Genomic DNA, 17,820 nt, shown 5'->3' with positions numbered 1-17,820 from the left:
CAAACCTGTGCAAGTTCTCATGTGAACAGTTACATTTGTTTTGAGTGAACCTTTTTCTAATGAATCTACAAAATAAAGCTTCCAACCCGTGGAATCTTCATGTGATGACTTAAACTGGATCTATACACAAAACATTTTCCTCGCTTTTCACTAAGGGTGCAGACATGACATGGTGAGCTGGTCTAATAGTCAAACCTCACAGCGGAGAACAGAACAGTGGCTGAGGTCAATAACATTGAGGAATCAGATCAGCTTCACATGCATGTATCTGCTGCTCACCAATGTCCCAAAATTAAGGAAATCAACATTTATTAATCAGCCAGCTGATAAATCAATGCAAGCTACTTCTCACCGTGTGAATTCTGTTGTGAGATGTTAAGCACTGTTTTTGAGTGAAACTTTTTCCACAAATCCCACATGAGAAAGGTTCTCACCTGTGTGAGATCTCATGTGAACAGTTAAACTTTTTTATGAGGGAAACATTTTCCACAGGCCTCACATGAGAATGGCTTCTCACCTGTGTGAATTCTGTTGTGAGAAGTTAAGCTCTGTTTGTGAGTGAAACCTTTTCCACAAATCCCACATGAGAAAGGTTTCTCACCTGTGTGAGATCTCATGTGACCGTTAAACTTTTTTTATGAGGAAACATTTTCCACAGGTCTCACATGAGAATGGCTTCTCACCTGTGTGAATTCTGTTGTGAGAAGTTAAGTTGTGTTTGTGAGTGAAACCTTTTCCACAAATCCCACATGAGAAAGGTTTCTCACCTGTGTGAGATCTCATGTGAACAGTTAAACTGTTTTTATGAGGGAAACATTTTCCGCAGGCCTCACATGAGAATGGCTTCTCACCTGTGTGGAATTCTGTTGTGAGAAGTTAAGTTGTTTTTTTGAGTGAAACTTCTTCCACAAATCCCACATGAGAAAGGTTTCTCACCTGTGTGAGATCTCACGTGAACAGTTAAATTTTGCTTTTGAGAGAAACTTTTTCCACAGGTCTCACATGAGAAAGGTTTCTCACCTGTGTGAATTTGATGTGATCAACTATTTTATGTTTACTCCGGAAACTTTTCCCACAGGTCTCACATGAGAAAGGTTTCTCACCCGTGTGAATTCTGATGTGACTAACTAACCGAGATTTCCTCTGGAAACTTTTTCCACAAGTCTCACAGGAGAAAGGTTTCTCACCTGTATGAATCGTCATATGAGCAAGTAACTGACATTTAGACACAACATTTTTTCCACAGATTGTGCATGTGTAAGATTCTCACCAAAGAAAATTCTCTTGTGTCTGTTTAAAGAGTCGTTAGATGGAAACATTTTCCACAAGCTGCACAAGTGAACGGTTTTTCACCTGTATGAGTTCTCATGTGATCATTTAAACGACTCTTTTGAGGGTAAAGTTTTCCACAGGTGGAACATTTAAAACGTTTCTTATCCGTGTGAGTTTCTTGTGATTCATCAAAGAATTATTTCTAGAAAAGGTTTTATCACAAATTTGACAAGAATATAGATTTTGGTCTGGTTGAGCTTTCATGTGCGTTTCTTGTTCTGAAGTCTCTGTTGAGTTTTTTCTGCTGTTTGTTCAAAATGTCATCAGTTTCCTGTTTCATCACAAGATGCTCTTCATCCTGACTGATGCAAAGTTGCTCCTCTTCCTCTTTGATCTGCAGAAGTTCTGGTTCCTCTTGATCCCGTTTTATCTGCAGAGGTTCTGGTTCCTCTTGTTCCAGTTTCATCTGCAGAGGTTCTGGTTCTCTTGTTCCAGTTTCATCTGCAGAGGTTCTGGTTCCTCTTGTTTCCAGTTTTATCTGCAGAGGTTCTGGTTCTTCTTGATCCAGTTTCATCTGCAGAGGTTCTGGTTCCTCTTGTTCCAGTTTTATCTGCAGAGGTTCTGGTTCCTCTTTTTCCAGTTTTATCTGCAGAGGTTCTGGTTCTTCTTGATCCAGTTTCATCTGCAGAGGTTCTGGTTCCTCTTGTTCCAGTTTCATATGCAGAGGTTCTGGTTCCTCTTGTTCCAGTTTTATCTGCAGAGGTTCTGGATGATCTTGATCTGAAGTGAAGTTCTCTCTGGGTTTCTGAGCTCATTAGATCCTCCTCCTCTTTGCACACACTGCATTGTGGGAGATCTGGACAAAAAGTCAAATGTGAGGTCACACAATGAACCCTTTAATTAAAACTAAATGAAAATATTCTTCATCAGGGGGCGTGCTGTAGTAGCGCAACCCACGATTGGAGCCTTCAATCCTCCACACGGCCGTCACGGGTTTGATTTCCGGACCCGACGATATTTGCCGCATGTCTTTCCTTACTACATTCCTGTCAGCCTTCTTTCTTATAAGGGACACTAGAGCCCACAGAAACCCAAGAGAGGAAAATATATATATATATATCAGCAAACATTACAAAATGAAATCTCTTCCAATGTCTTTCAGAGAGATTATTTACCTTATTTAGAATAAACAATGTCTGTATGTGGTTAATAAATTTACCGTCAATTAAACTTTAGTGCCGTCAAATGTGCCAACATTTGGAAATATGCAGTCTGGCTAGCTGACGTTAACTCCCTTCAAGATTCGCTTCTCACCAACAGGGACGTTACACCATATTCTGTGACCACTGCACATTGTGACTGTAGGAGGCGCTGTTGCAGGTTTACATCATACTTTGCTATTCTTATGGACACAGAATATGATGGCGCTTATCAAATAATGGTCCCACACTGTAACTTACAGTAAAGTACTAAATATTTAAACTGAACCATCTCTATTAACTCTGCTTGCTAAGTCAATATCTGACCATTAGTATTATGACATTTCTTTTTAGTTAAATGAAACGGCCCTTTAAATAGCTTTACATAGTGTTATAGTCAAGACCATCTAAGCAGAGACCAAGACCAGCCGCCACATGACAATAAAATGTGAAATATTAGCAAAAGTGCTAATCAAATTGGTCTGAAAGATCCACATTCCCATAAAAACAAATCAATTTTAACCAATATTATAAATTCACACTCTTTGTTCTACTTTGCTCTGTGCTACAATCTATGGAAGTCTCATGCCAACCCTAAAAGATAACACCCTGGGCGGTTGCCCATATTTCTCATGTCAGAAACCACCACTGTCTGCACTATTAAACATAGCAATTAAGGCAATGCACTAGTGGTAAACAACGCTCCATCATGAACACAGACCAAGGAGCAACAAGCAGAAATAACCAAACACTGTGACAGTTCTCACTTTTTTCTCCTGCTGCATGAAGCCAGGCAGCACAGAACTATCACAGAGCAATGAGCATGCTCTGTGTGCTCTGGTTTTATTGATTCACCAATTAAATTAATATCAATGTATACAATCAATTAAAATAATGACAGCTACTGCAGCTGTTTCGTACATCCGCTGCAAGATGATCTAGGGTATCCGGGTAAAATCCATCAGTCTGCGCTGATCGTCCATCTCTTCCTCCATCTTAACGTGATTTCTTTCCACTCTGTGAATGTTTCTTCAGCAGGAGTTTCCTGCTGCTTGATAAACTCTCTGAGCTGAACTGAAGACATTTTCACTGAAAGACAGAAATATTTAACTAAACTACAAAAATAGTCTTCAAGAGGAAAAGTAAAGCCAGACATTTGCTCTGTTTTTATGTTCACGTGTTTCACTGTTGCTGTGCTGAAGAAACTGGAAGTGATTATTAGTTTTGGCTTTAAATTTTCTGCTGAGTCTCTTCTTTTAAAGTCCTGGAGGGCTGATGCCCTGAAACCTTTAGCTGAGCCTCTGCTGCACCACCTGAATAGAGTAATTAGGTCATTAAGGCTCTGCAGATCTGATCCACACAAGGAGGAGGTAATTATGGTGATTTCATTGCAGTGTTTTGTACCTGTGGCTCATCTAAACACTGCAGGTCACCTTGAGGACTGGAGTTTGACTCCTGTGGTTTAGTCAGATCTCCTGCTGAAGAAAAACATCCACAGAGTGGAAATAAATCAACATTAAGATGGAGGAAGAGATGAACGATCAGCTCAGATCAGTCTGGAAAAACACTGATGATGACAATAACTGTTTGATTACCTTGGTAACTAAGAGTGATAGCAAATTAGAGTAAATTCTTTCTATTCATTTCCTTTTTTCCATTACTATTCATTCAGTTCCTCAGTTGACCCGAGTGAAACACAGTATAATTTTTTCAAGTCTTTTTAATTAATTATTAAGTTTTATGTTTTTTTAACACATTTACTATTTTTTTTATATGTGGAATATTTTTTTAAACTATCAATGTATGATGAAAACATTATAAATCAGAAATATGACACAAGAAGCCCCTTTATGCTGCCACCTAATGACAAGAACCTGGTACTACACCTACATAGAGCTATTTTTCTACAGTTTGTGCGACTGAATTCATTTCCATGGATTTCATATGCAGGAGTATGTTTAAACAGTCATGTTCAATAACATGGAATCAGACCAACAACAAAAAAGTTGTATTTCATAAACGTGTGTGTAACCTGGTTGAATTTGTCTGTTGTTATAATTGTGTAACATAGTTGAAATGGTTCAGTTTAAATTCTGCTAGTATGGGTTTTATGGTTGTCCTGTGATTAGTGTTTTTTTTTTGTCGCCCCCTACTGGTTGCCTATAAAAGGAGGAAGAACTGCAGATTCCACACAGTCTGTCAGGAACTCCACTGTGGTAGGTCATCAAGTCAAGTTCCTTTCTGAACAGTAGTGGTGGTTGTGCTCTGAGACTAACGTGGAGTTTTGTTGCAGTACCCAGAGTTGGCGAACCAGTAGGAGGTTTACTGTGTTTTTGTTATTGTTGACACTCATTACAGGTAATTATATTATGTTAAATGTCAGAAATTTATGTTGTCAGTTATTTTTCAGTTAAGTTTGTCAGTGTTTATTATGTTGTCAGTTTGTTGTATTTGCCTGTCTGTCAGTTTTGTTTGTTCTCTGTTTCAGTTGGAAGTTACTGTTAAATAGTTAATTAGTTAAATTTGACTGCTGCCTATGTTTATTTGTCTGATTTTATTGATTTATAAGAGAAATATTGTATAATTTTATTGAAAGTTTTGTTATCAATGAAAATCCACTATACGATCACCTGTTATAAAAATGCATTTGTAATGATTATTGTAGGACACAGTCTGTCAGGAACTCCACTGTGTACCCAGAGTTTGGCGAACCAGTAGGGAGGCTTACTGTGTTTTTGTTATTGTTGACACTCATTACAGAAATTTACCCAACTGGTCTCCGCTGTGTGCTGTGTATTGGGGAGGAAGTCACAATTGCTCAAAATGTTTTTTCTTTGGTTATTTTATGGGTTCCTACCTGACTGAAAATCTCTGTTATTGTTTTAACTGTGTTACTTTAAGAACAGAAGCCCCTCCCCTTTGTTTCTTCCTCTGTGGTATTGTCTTTAAAATGTTTGTGTCCCTTAGACCCTATCCTTTTGTCATGTTGTCCTGTGGGAGAGGTGTGTATTATTTATTTTGTATCTAAATACATCCAGTTTATTATAAATTTATTAAGTTAATTTCTGTTATGTACTTTTGTTTATGTAGGGCTTGGAGCGGGCAGCCTGTAACACGGTTATTTTCTATCTGTTATTCTTGTCAGAATAAACCTTTTAAAGGTGAACCACGGCCTGATCATTAAAACCAGAACAACGCAGATCGGATCCGGTTACATGTGTTTGAAGTCAGTTATCTATTGTGAGACGTTTTTTTAATTTTATTTTCAAATGTTCAAGTTGAATACATTACTCTAAACCACATGTGGCTTCATCTGTTTAACTTTAAAATGAATCAGAACCTACAAACTAAAACCTCATGTGTCGATATAATAACTGTACGTGCTTTGTTCTAATTAAACAGATCTAATCATGCTCAATAAATTAAAATATGAAAGAAAATGTGGTATATTAAAGCGGAACTTTTGAATCGTTCACAGTTTCTTCAGTACAGTTCCAGTGAAACACGGGGAAGATTTCTGAATATATTTGTTCTTTAATAAATCACCTTAAGAAACGAAATTGGTAGAAAGAATATTTTAATAATAATAATAATAATATTAATAATAATAATAATAATTTGGGTGCGGGAGAATATTTATGTAGCATCCCGTTTCACACTCCATTCCAGTAGATGGCGGTAATTCACATCAATAAGTTTTCTTGCCAACCGCCATGAAAAAAAGAAGAAGAAGAAGAAGAAGAAGAAGAAGAAGATTTTTTATTTTTTTTTTTTACCAAACATTTATTTACAATAATAATAAAACATTTCCTTTTTTGTTGTTTTACAATAATCCTATGTCAAACAAATACATTATAATAAAACATCAGTATAAATTAGTTCATTATTTTCTGAAATGATGCCAACACTTTGTCACATCCCCATAACTCTAAAAACCCCTGCACATTCCCAGTGGCTCTGTGGAAAGCAAACTCCAACTTCAGCCTCGCCTTGATGTTTACCTTCCACAGAGCCACAACATCAACTTGAGGTCCATCCTGCATCTTGTCTCTTCGAGTTATATATATAGCTAATTTTGCCTCGGCTAATAAATAATTTAAAAGCCTTGACTTAAGACTAGTCGCTTTACTATGACGTACTCCGTTAATAAATAGTGCATCGGTAAAAATCATTTTAAAAAGACTAAAAACAGTCGATATAAAACTAAAAAGACTATCAAACGTGTGCAATCTATAAAAACATGAAAAACACTCTCTGACAACCTACAAAATGGACACTCATTTATAAAACCAGGACTAATCGCCGATAAAACGCGTTGGTGGCTATAGCGCCATGGAGTATCCTCCACTGGAGGTCGCCAATCTTTTTCTAATCGGCGTTTGTACATTGTCCTCCAGTGGATTGGTTGTCCTTTCAGTCTTTCAACCCACACGCTGACGTCCCTCTTTCGAAGCGTTCTCTTGTTTAGAATTTTCACACAGTTTTTATATAAAGTCTTTGGTGCCACTTTGCACAAATCCATTTCTGAGTCCATGGTCTTTAGCAGAGGACCGCTGTCCTCTTCAAAGCTTGGACTCAGAAGAACCTTAGGAAAAGGATCTGTTTCTTTTGGCAGGCATTCTCCAATCCTTATGCCTGCAATAAAACTCTTCTCTTTTCCAGTCAATCTTTCTCTTATTCTCATCAGGACACGTTCCATCATTCTTGTAGACCTTACTTTCAGTGCGGCAGCGACCTTCTGGGCATCGCCAAAGTCTGCTCCTGACGCTCGAATCAGCCTCTTTAAGGTCACCATTCCGGCTCTAGACAGCGTCTCTGTTAGCCCCAGGAAACGTGTCCTCTTCAACATCCAGTCTTGCTCCGTACACCAAGGGTTCTTCTAATAGCCAATGCAGAAATCAGTCATTTCCGCTACTACGCAATCTAAAAAGCACATGATTTAAAAACGCTCTGATAAAATTGCGGAGTTCCTTTAAACCTTAGAAGACTAAAATTTGTTAAAAACAGAGCAGCATCAATCCCAAGGAATTCACGCGTCTTAGAATGCAACTGCCTACATCCTTCCACACAGGAGATCCTATCAGGTACTTTTGTAAAAACTGTATCCTAACACAGTGACTCTACCGGCCAGGTGGACAAGGCCCTGGCCCCCCTCTTCTCTGGATAAAAACAGCACGACTGTGGCACCCAGTGACGATTGTTCCAGAAAAAATTAACCATTTCCGTCTGTATTCTTGCCAGCAGCCCTGACGGTGGATCTAGTACAATGAGCTTGTGCCAGAGTTGTGATGCGACCAGATTATTAAGCACTAACACTCTTCCTCTGTACGACATTTTTTCATGCAACCATTTCCATTTCGCAAGTTTGTTTGATATTTTTTGTTCTAGGTTTTCCCAGTTTTTTTCAACAAAACTTTTCTCGCCTAAATACACGCCTATATTTTAGGCCATCTTTTTCTCAGGTCATGCCTTTGGGGAGAGCCGGGAGTCCGTCGGCCACTCGCCAACAGCCAGGGCTTCACTTTTCCCCAATTTACTTTGGCGGCAGACAGCATGGAGAACTTTCTTATGATTTCTGTTAAAACGCTGACGTCTCTTTGATCTTTAATAAAAACCACGAGATCGTCAGCATAGCAGATAAAACCAATTTGTCTTTAAAACCGGGTAAAACCAAGCCGTGAATGTCTGATCGCATCTTCTTTAAAAGGGGTTCCAGGGAGAGTGCATAGAGCATTCCCGAGAGCGCGCCCTGTCGAACGCCTCTACACACTCTAAAAGGGAGCACACAGGCTGCCATTGATCTTCAGCACACTCTCAATGTCACCGTACAACACCTGGATCTTGGCGATAAGACCCTCGCTGAACCCAAACCTCCTCATTATTTCCCAGAGGAAGTCGTGTTCAACGCGGTCAAAAGCCTTTTCTTGATCTAATGAAATCAAGCCTGTCTGTAGACCCAATGAACCGGAGACTTCCAAATATCCCGAATTAGGTAGACATTGTCCACCATGGACCTGCCGGGGACGCAATAGGTCTGATCCCGGTGGATGACCTGCTCCATGGCTTTCCCTAGCCTAGTGGCCAGGGCCTTGGAGAGGATTTTATAATCTGTACAAAGGAGGGACACGGGGCGCCAGTTCTTAATCTCTTGCAAGTTTCCCTTCTTAGGCAGCAGGGTGATAACTGCCCTGCGGCAAGACAAGGGGAGCGAACCGGTAGACAGACTCTCGTTGAATACGTCGAGCACGGTCTTGGGCCAGAAGCTCCCAATAGGCCTTGTAGAACTCGACCGTGAGCCCGTCAACGCCTGGAGACTTCCGACCCTTCATGCCAAGGAGGGGCTGTGTGTAGTTCCTGCAGGCTCAGAGGCCGTTCCAACTCCAGGTTGGTCTCCGCAGAGACCTGAGGTAGTTCCTCACAGAACTCTCCAACAGTTCGTCGTTCTCTCTGTGTTCGCTGCGGAACAGAGAACGGTAAAATTCCACCCTCCTCCTTATCTGCCCCGGTTCGCTCAAATGCTGCCCCGTGTCCGACAGCAAGGAGTGGATCATTTTTCCTCTGTCCGTGTTTCCTCTCCAGGCTGAAGAAAAAGCCAGAGGGAGCATCCATCTCTGTGATGTCCTGTATCCGGGATCTGACCAATGCGCCTTGGACTTTATTTTCCAGCAGGTTTGCTAAAGTTAGCTTTTTAGCTTTGAGAGCTTCAAAATACTCTCGATTCCTGTGGAGTCACTAAGTCGTTCTAATTCCACTATACTCATCTCCAGATCTCTGATAGATCCGGCAATGTCACGAGTGACATTGACAGTGTGCTGTTGACTCAGCATTTTATTTGAACCTTTCCATAGTCCCACCACTGTCTAAGAGAGCTAAATCAGCTTTCCTTTCCCTAAAACCAGTGGAAAAATAAGTTAAAACCTCCTTAAAGCTCTGATCATAAGTTAAAGCAGAATTAAAATGCCAGTACGCGCTTCTAGGTAAAATGTTTCTGATAAAAACACTACCTAAAAGCAACGAATGGTCTGTGAAAGCCACTGGTAAAATCTGGCATGTTTTAAACACGTTAAAATGGTGTTTAAAACAATAAAAACGATCTAACGAGCTAAAGAGATTTTACTATCAACAATGTGGGACCATGTATACTGCCTGGCGCCTGCATGCATCCTCCTCCATACGTCCACCAGGCCATGAGACGAGACCAGTTGCTTCAAGACCCGTTGGGCCGCCGGATGTGGCTCTGCGTGATTGCGATCTAAAAACTCGTTCTCAGTACAATTAAAATCCCCACCTATAAAACATAATTCTCGGTCCCGCAATCACCCAGCCTCTCCCCAATTTTCTCATAAAAACATTTCTTCTCTGCATTGGCTATCGGAGCATAGATATTAATAAAAAACATGTTTAAACAATCAAATTTTGTCTTCTAAAAGACATCTCCCTTGCACCACATGTTCAATTTCTATAGAAAGTGGGGTGAAAGCTTTTGAAAAAGAAAACCCACCCCTGCACTCTTGGAGGTGCCATGACTTAAAATCACCTCTCCCTCCCACTCCTTGCCCCAGTCTGTTTCTATTGTACAATCACTATGTGTCTCCTGTAGATAGACGATATCAATTTTCTTTTGTTTCATCATCTGATAAATCAATGCCCGTTTTTCAGCCTCCTCCCCCCATTTAGATTCAAGGATGCTATTTTAAATGAATCCATCTTAGGTAAAAGGCTAAAACAAACACACCGAAACATTAAAATAGATATTAAAAAACTACTGTACATCATAAAAATTGTTTTCTGGCTTTAGACATTATTTTCTTTAACCTAAAAATTTCTGTGTCTGTGAAACCTGAGTCCTCTTTATGTCTAATGTGATGCCTTGCGGAAAATAGAAAAGTCTTAAATTTGGGAAATAGCTCTCAAGTTTTATCCCTCTGAGACCTTTTGTTTGTTTTAAAAAGGTTCTAAATGTTTCAACCGGGTATCTCGGTTCTCTACTCGTCTGAGATACGGAAGCTTCACTGGTATCTGAGAAATAACTCTCTTCATCACTGCTGTCCGATACCTCTCTCTTCTCCACAACCGACTTACTTTCCTTCTTACTGGGCCTGCACAGCAGCCCCATTTTCCTCTTGCTGCGCCGTTTCACCGGAACACAAGCTTCCAGCTCCATTTCCTCCTCCACCTCACCTGTTTCTCCCTCCACTCCAGCCACTATAACGACTCCACACCGTCTTTTCTTTGTACCTGTTTCTCCCCCTGAACCTCTCCCCCCTCGCTCTGATCTCCACACACTCGATGCTCCTCATCACCCCTCACATCCTCCTGTTCTTTCTGCACACCATCACTCTCCTTCCCTACACTTCCACCCACACCACCATTCAGCCCGTCACCACACACCACCGTGCTCTCATCCTCTCCTATACTCGCACCATTACCACCGTCCTCCACCGCCTCTTTAACAATGTTTCCTGTCACATCCTCCTCTACCACCGCTGGTTCCCCCGCAGCGGCAGTCGCGCCAGCAGCAGCAGCGGCGGGTTCTCCCGCCGCAACATTAGCAGTGTCTCCCTCCACAACATCCTCCTCACTATTTGTTTTTTTTACCCTGCTCAGCGGCAACAGGCTGCTGCTTTGCCAAGTCCGGCTTGGCCAGTTCTGCCTTATCAGGGCACATCTTTATGATGTGGCCCTCCTGCCCACAACCAAAACATTTCATCTGCCCTGATGTGGCAAACAAAACATAGTCAAAATCATCCACTCTAACGTGGAAACGCAAATTCATTTCCTCATCCTTTCTGTTCAGTATCATAAATAACTGTCTACGGTGAGAAACAACATGTTTCAATAGCGGTGATTTACACCCGGAAAGGACTTTTTTCACCGGCGACACCACCTTTCCGTGTCTCGACAGTTCTTTAATCAAAAATTCATCACTGATGAAAGGAGGTACGTTTGACAACATTATCTTAGTGGATGGTAACGTGAGCGGTGAAACTTGTAAAAACAACCCATTCACCGAAACACCCTTTTCCACCACCTGCTGTGCATGTTCCACCTTCTCCACAAACAACACCACTGCCCATTCATACGTGCAGCCGACTTATATTCCCGTGCCCAATGATCTCACCCACCGCCAAACAAACTTCCTCCACGCTGCACGGAGAACCAGCACCCACCTTGATGCCGTTCTTCCGTGTCAGCGTGGAAAAAGACCCACCACCGACAACACCCACCATTGTTGCCGTCAGACGCCGGCAAGCCAGGCACGCCCGACGGCCACACCCAAACAAACGAACAAAAACCCTTAAAACGTGATAAAACTAAACACAAGAAAAAACAATTAAACAAGTAAACCAAACACCCAGAAAAACAGTAAGAAAAAGATAAAGAAAAGATATACAATCACTCTTGCTTTCACTCTTCCTCCGCTCCTCCTCACCCCTCCTCTCACTCGAAGAAGAAGAAGAAGAAGGCGGGGAAGATGAAAACAGAGCACACGGGCTCGCTTTAGCTTTTCCTTTGTTAGACGGTCGTTTGAAGAAGAGTTTGAGGGCATCAAAGTGGATTTCTTGTTTGATTGACATTTAAAAAACTTTTTTTTTGTCTATTTCCCAGATCTTCCACAATGTTGTGTGTGTGAAGAAGAGGAGATTCTCAATGACACAAAACCACAGAGGAACCAACTCATCTCTCATGGCTCTGCAGAAACTGAGAACCAGGATCAGGAAGGAAGCAATTCTGAAGACCCAGGAGAAAAGAGAAAGGAAGAACAGAAACCAAAGGAGAGATATGAGAAAACCAAACAGCAGAAAGACAGAACTGATGCTGAAAAACAAAAACCGCAGAAGAAAACTCACAGAGGGCAAAAAATATATTCTTGTAAAATTTGTGATAAAACCTTTTCTCTAAACAGTAATTTGAAGACACATGAGAATTCACACAGGAGTAAAACCTTTCACTTGTTCAACCTGTGGGAAAAGTTACAGTCAAAAACATGGTTTAATCTGGTTTAATTCATACAGGTGAGAAGCCTTTCTCATGTGGGACCTGTGGAAAGAGTTTCAGGATGAAACAACAATTACTTAGACACATAAAGATTCATGGATGTGAAACAGTGACGTGCGGTGAGACTTTACGATGTATAAATACAGACACCATGTATGTTATTGGTTACTCAGAAATTTTGCTCATGCATACAACGCTGGAGGGCAGAAAGACCGTTCTTTTACACGTCATCCATAGCTGTAGTAACCAGGTGAAACTTAGAAATGTAGGTATTGTTTCGTGTTATGATCCACAGCAAAGGGAGAAACCTAAACCACTTTCTCACTCTGCATCACCCAAGCTACATGCAGACTCGTTGCAATAGCAACTGATAACAATGCCATGTTTTAGGATTTAACATAAAAAAATAGAATTTTGGTCACTGAACAGAACATTGAGTTTTTTGCAGTAGTTTGTTTTAGTCTTAGTGTTTTATTAATAAATCATTGCTGTGGTAGATTAGCTAACATTTCTACTTTACTGAATTCTTTAGACATACAGACTGTGGCCCACAAAATGCACATTTCATTAAAAAACTAAACAAAAACATGTTTTTTTCCCCATCTTACCTTTACTTATAAATTAAATCCATGCCAATTCTGCACAAAAATATCCATTCATCCAAAGCCAAGTCGATGCTCTGAATGTCTTGTACTAAGATAGACTTGAGGTCCATTTTTGTCTACCAGCTTTGTTTTTCTAAAATCAGTTTTTTGTTTTATTTCTCAGTCACATTTGTACTTAAGGTTCCCATCAGTGTCCCATTAGATACAGAAGTTAAAGAGGGGAATGTCTTCAGGAAGGTTTAATTTCTGTGGATTTCAGGTGTCTTGCAGTTCTGTGTCATGTAGTTATTGAGTTCAGCTTTTACATTGTTGACTTTTACATGTATGACTTGAAATAAAGTATTTTACATTTTAAAGCAGTGTATTATTCTTTTTCCCATAAATTGCTGGGTTTCAGATGATGTAGCACCGATGCCTTACCATGGAGGTGGGGGTCAGAAAGTAAATGCAGCACATTTAGGCATTTTGACTTAAACATCAAAATGTCTTAAGTCTGTGCCATGTGTGGTTGTTCCAACCATTCTAATAGAGAGAAAGAAAACTTTATCTTTGTGTTTTGAAGGTAGTCGGTCACAAGGAAGTTAATTTAGAAAAAACTCACCTAAAAAATAGAAAAGTGGATCAACAATCTACAGCTAAAACCAGGAGGTGCAGGAAGTAATAATGCCGGAGTTTGCAGAGCCACTTTTCTAACATCATTTAAATTGTATTTTCAGATATTTTAGTGGATGGTAACTTAGAAAGACAAGCATTCATATGCAGGCACATGCAGAGGGGGTCTGGAGAGGGCTTGAGCCCTGCCCCTTTTACCCTTGATGCCCCCAGAGCCCTTTTTGAGTTTATTTTTGTTTTCAACTTGAGTCTTTTGTGTCAGGAGGCCTTCTTGTGCCTCTAAATATAACACCTAGCAAAACTAATGAGTCTGGCTGCCCTTGGTCTAATTATGAGGATTCCCAGTCCTTCTGCCTCCACGTTGTTCAGACACCGGGTCCGTGGCGAGGAAGAGCGGGGCTGAACTGTGACCTCTAACGGTCAAATTTTGGGCAATAATTAATTTTTCTAACGTACACTTGTGAATAAAAACATAGGTCTGATGTTGAAGTTATAAAACCAGTTTCTATTTATATTTTGTAATAATGTCTGGAGGGCCCCTACCAGCAGCTACTGGGTTCTCTTTGTTTACCTTGATATCTCAGCCTTATAATTCTAGATCTCAGAGGTGCTGAAATCAAATTAATGACATGTGAGAAGTTAACTGTTTATATATGAAGGTTTTCCTGATTTACTATTTGTTTCAAACAGGTTTTATTTCAGTCTCTATGTTTATGTAAATCGATTCTGTCACAGTCTTTGACTAAACAGAAAAATAGAAAAAGACCATCATTATGATACTTTATCATCTAAAATTATAGAAAAAGTTTCAATGATTTTTTTTATCTGAAATTCAATCCACATCATCAAACCATTTTGTAAGGAGAAAATTTATTTAAAACCATGTCAAAGAAATGCATCCATTTCTCCAAATCATTAAAATAAAAATATGTACAAGGATAAAAACACAATAAAGACTCCAAAATTTCAGAAGTCTAAATCTCAAAGCATTCAAACTCATTGTTTGTTAGACAATCTCTCCCTCAGTCTCATTCAATAAAATGGAAATATAAAACTGGCAGAATAAAATTTTTAAGAATTTCAGCTAAATATCCAGATTAAAATGCTTTGTAAGCAAAACCTGCTACATTTAAGAATTTAAGTCGGTTGCAATTACTCCACTTCCAAACAGCAACTTACTGAGAATCTTGAGGTTCACATTGTGCCATCAAACCTGTGCAAGTTCTCATGTGAACAGTTACATTTATTTAGAGTGAACCTTTTTCTACCGAATCTACAAAATAAAAGCTTCCAACCCGTGTGAATCTTCATGTGATGACTTAAACTGGATCTATACACAAACATTTTCCTCGCTTTTCACTAAGGGTGCAGACATGACATGGTGAGCTGGTCTAATAGTCAAACCTCACAGCGGAGAACAGAACAGTGGCTGAGGTCAATAACATCGAGGAATCAGATCAGCTTCACATGCATGTATCTGCTGCTCACCAATGTCCCAAAATTTAAAATCAACATTTATTAATCAGCCAGCTGATAAATCAATGCAAGCTACTTCTCACCAGTGTGAATTCTGTTGTGAGAAGTTAAGTGCTGTTTTTGAGTGAAACGTTTTCCACAGATCACACATGAGAATGGCTTCTCACCAGTGTGAATTCTGTTGTGAGAAGTTAAGCACTGTTTTTGAGTGAAACTTTTTCCACAAATCCCACATGAGAAAGGTTTCTCACCCGTGTGAGATCTCATGTGAACAGTTAAACTTTCTTTATGAGGGAAACATTTTCCACAGGACTCACAGGAGAATGGCTTCTCACCAGTGTGAATTCTGATGTGAGAAGTTAAGTTGTGTTTTGAGTGAAACTTTTTCCACAAATCCCACATGAGAAAGGTTTCTCACCTGTGTGAGATCTCATGTGAACAGTTAAACTTTGCATTTGAGTGAAACTTTTTCCACAGGTCTCACATGAGAAAGGTTTCTCACCCGTGTGAATTCTGATGTGATTAACTAATTTATGTTTACTCCGGAACTTTTCCCACAGGTCTCACATGAGAAAGGTTTCTCACCCGTGTGAATTCTGATGTGATTAACTAACCGAGATTTCCTCTGGAAACTTTTTCCACAAGTCTCACAGGAGAAAGGTTTTTCACCTGTATGAATTCTCATGTGATCATTTAAACGACTCTTGTAAGGGTAAATTTTTCCACAGGTGGAACATTTGAAAGGTTTCTTAGCCGTGTGACTTTTCATGTGATTCATCAAGGAATTATTTTGAGAAAAGGTTTCATCACAAATTTTACAAGAATATAGATTTTGGTCTGGTTGAGCTTTCATGTTCGTTTCTTGTTCCGAAGTCCCTGTTGAGTTTTTCTGCTGTTTGTTCAAAATGTCATCAGTTTCCTGTTTCATCACAAGATGCTCTTCATCCTGACTGATGGAAAGTTGCTCCTCTTCCTCTTTGATCTGCAGAGGTTCTGGTTCCTCTTGTTCTCGTTTCATCTGCAGAGGTTCTGGTTCCTCTTGTTCCAGTTTTATCTGCAGAGGTTCTGGTTCCTCTTGTTCCCGTTTCATCTGCAGAGGTTCTGGTTCCTCTTGTTCTCGTTTCATCTGCAGTGGTTCTGGTTTCTCTTGTTCCAGTTTTATCTGCAGAGGTTCTGGATGATCTTGATCTGAAGTGAAGTTTCTCTCCGGGTTTCTGAGCTCATTTAGATCCTCCTCCTCTTTGCACACACTGCATTGTGGGAGATCTGGACAAAAAAGTCAAAATATGAGGTCACACAATGAACCCTTCAGTTTAACAAAAACTAAAATGAAAATGTTCTTCATCAGGGGCGTGCTGTAGTAGCGCAACCCACGATTGGAGGCCTTCAATCCTCCACACGGCCGTCACGGGTTTGATTCCCGGACCAGACAATATTTGTTGAATGTCTTTCCTTAGCAGATTCCTGTCAGCCTTCTTTGTATCTGTGTATCGTTTCACTATAAATGGTTCACTTATTGCATAAATTAAAATGCAAAATATCTAAACAGAACAAGATCTTATGAAATAGGAGCGTATCGCTGCACACATTTAATGAGCACAAGCTGCCGGTCTGTGTATCGTTTCACTATAAATGGTTCACTATTTTAGCGGCACTGAAGTGAAAGTGCTGAGCAAACCTTATCAGGGGGAAAGTGAGAGAAAACTGTGGATTGAAATCCACCGTGAGAGTCAGATGTGAGGATTAAGGGGTAAACTGCTGGAGAAAAAGCAGCAGGATAAAGCAGAGCAGAATTTAAACATGGAAGAGACGCAGCCGGATCCGGTTTGAGACCAAAACAACGAGGTGCGCCGCCTCACTGACTGATATTGGAAATCAATGTGAGCCTTTAAACCAATCAGCAGGAGCAGATAAGTTATCCTGTTCAGGTCGATATTTATTACACCGATCCACTGAAACATGTAGATACACGTTAGTGGTGTTTTACATCATTTCCTGATGTTTTGAAGCTGATTTTTTTAGACTCTACTGGTGTGAATAGGTTTACATGGACAACATGTAAACAACAATAACTCTTTAAAAAACTTGAATTCATATGAGCTTCAACATTTATTTTCAATTTGGGGTCAAAAGAGTATTTTTGAATTTGACTGATATTTTATCAGATGTTTTTGAGATTGATTGATGTATTTTGTTATCATCAGGAGAAAGGTCAAAGGCAGAAGAGATAGATTATGATTTAAAAAAAACACTAAAAGATCTGAATAATTCATCAACAAAATACATCAATCAATCTCAAAAACATTTGACAAAATATTAAACATTTGGAATATCTATTGAAGTCTGATCCTGAAATCTGGAATCAACTCCCGCTCTCATGGCAACTAAACAACAATATATATTGTGTTGAGGCGCTTACCAAGGTCAAATACACACATATGCTTCTACACACATTACACTCTCATACTTTCACACAAAGGCCTTTGTGTTTGTAACAGATACAGAAACTGAATCATCTCCTCACTCCCATCTCCAAGCAAATAGAGATTTAGGTGACGCAGGACATCGGATGACCACTGGGCGTGTTCTTAGATCATAAGCAACGAATCTTCCCGTTTTTAAACACATTCTGTATAGACACGGGGCCGCTGGTTTTC

The 17,820-nt window shown here is 39.9% G+C and overlaps 2 pseudogenes; both read right to left on the bottom strand.

The window, feature by feature from the left end:
• Positions 1-563: 563 nt before the first annotated feature.
• Positions 564-10,635, bottom strand: LOC129376455 (gastrula zinc finger protein XlCGF8.2DB-like; annotated as a pseudogene).
• A 41-nt stretch (positions 10,636-10,676) lies between these two features.
• LOC129376453 (gastrula zinc finger protein XlCGF8.2DB-like) lies at positions 10,677-16,016 on the bottom strand (annotated as a pseudogene).
• Positions 16,017-17,820: the final 1,804 nt, after the last annotated feature.

Source organism: Poeciliopsis prolifica, unplaced genomic scaffold (genome assembly GCF_027474105.1).
Source record: "Poeciliopsis prolifica strain line A6 unplaced genomic scaffold, Auburn_PproV2 SCAFFOLD044, whole genome shotgun sequence".
NCBI classification, from domain to species: Eukaryota; Metazoa; Chordata; class Actinopteri; order Cyprinodontiformes; family Poeciliidae; genus Poeciliopsis; species Poeciliopsis prolifica.
This window is presented reverse-complemented; position numbering and strand designations above follow the sequence as displayed.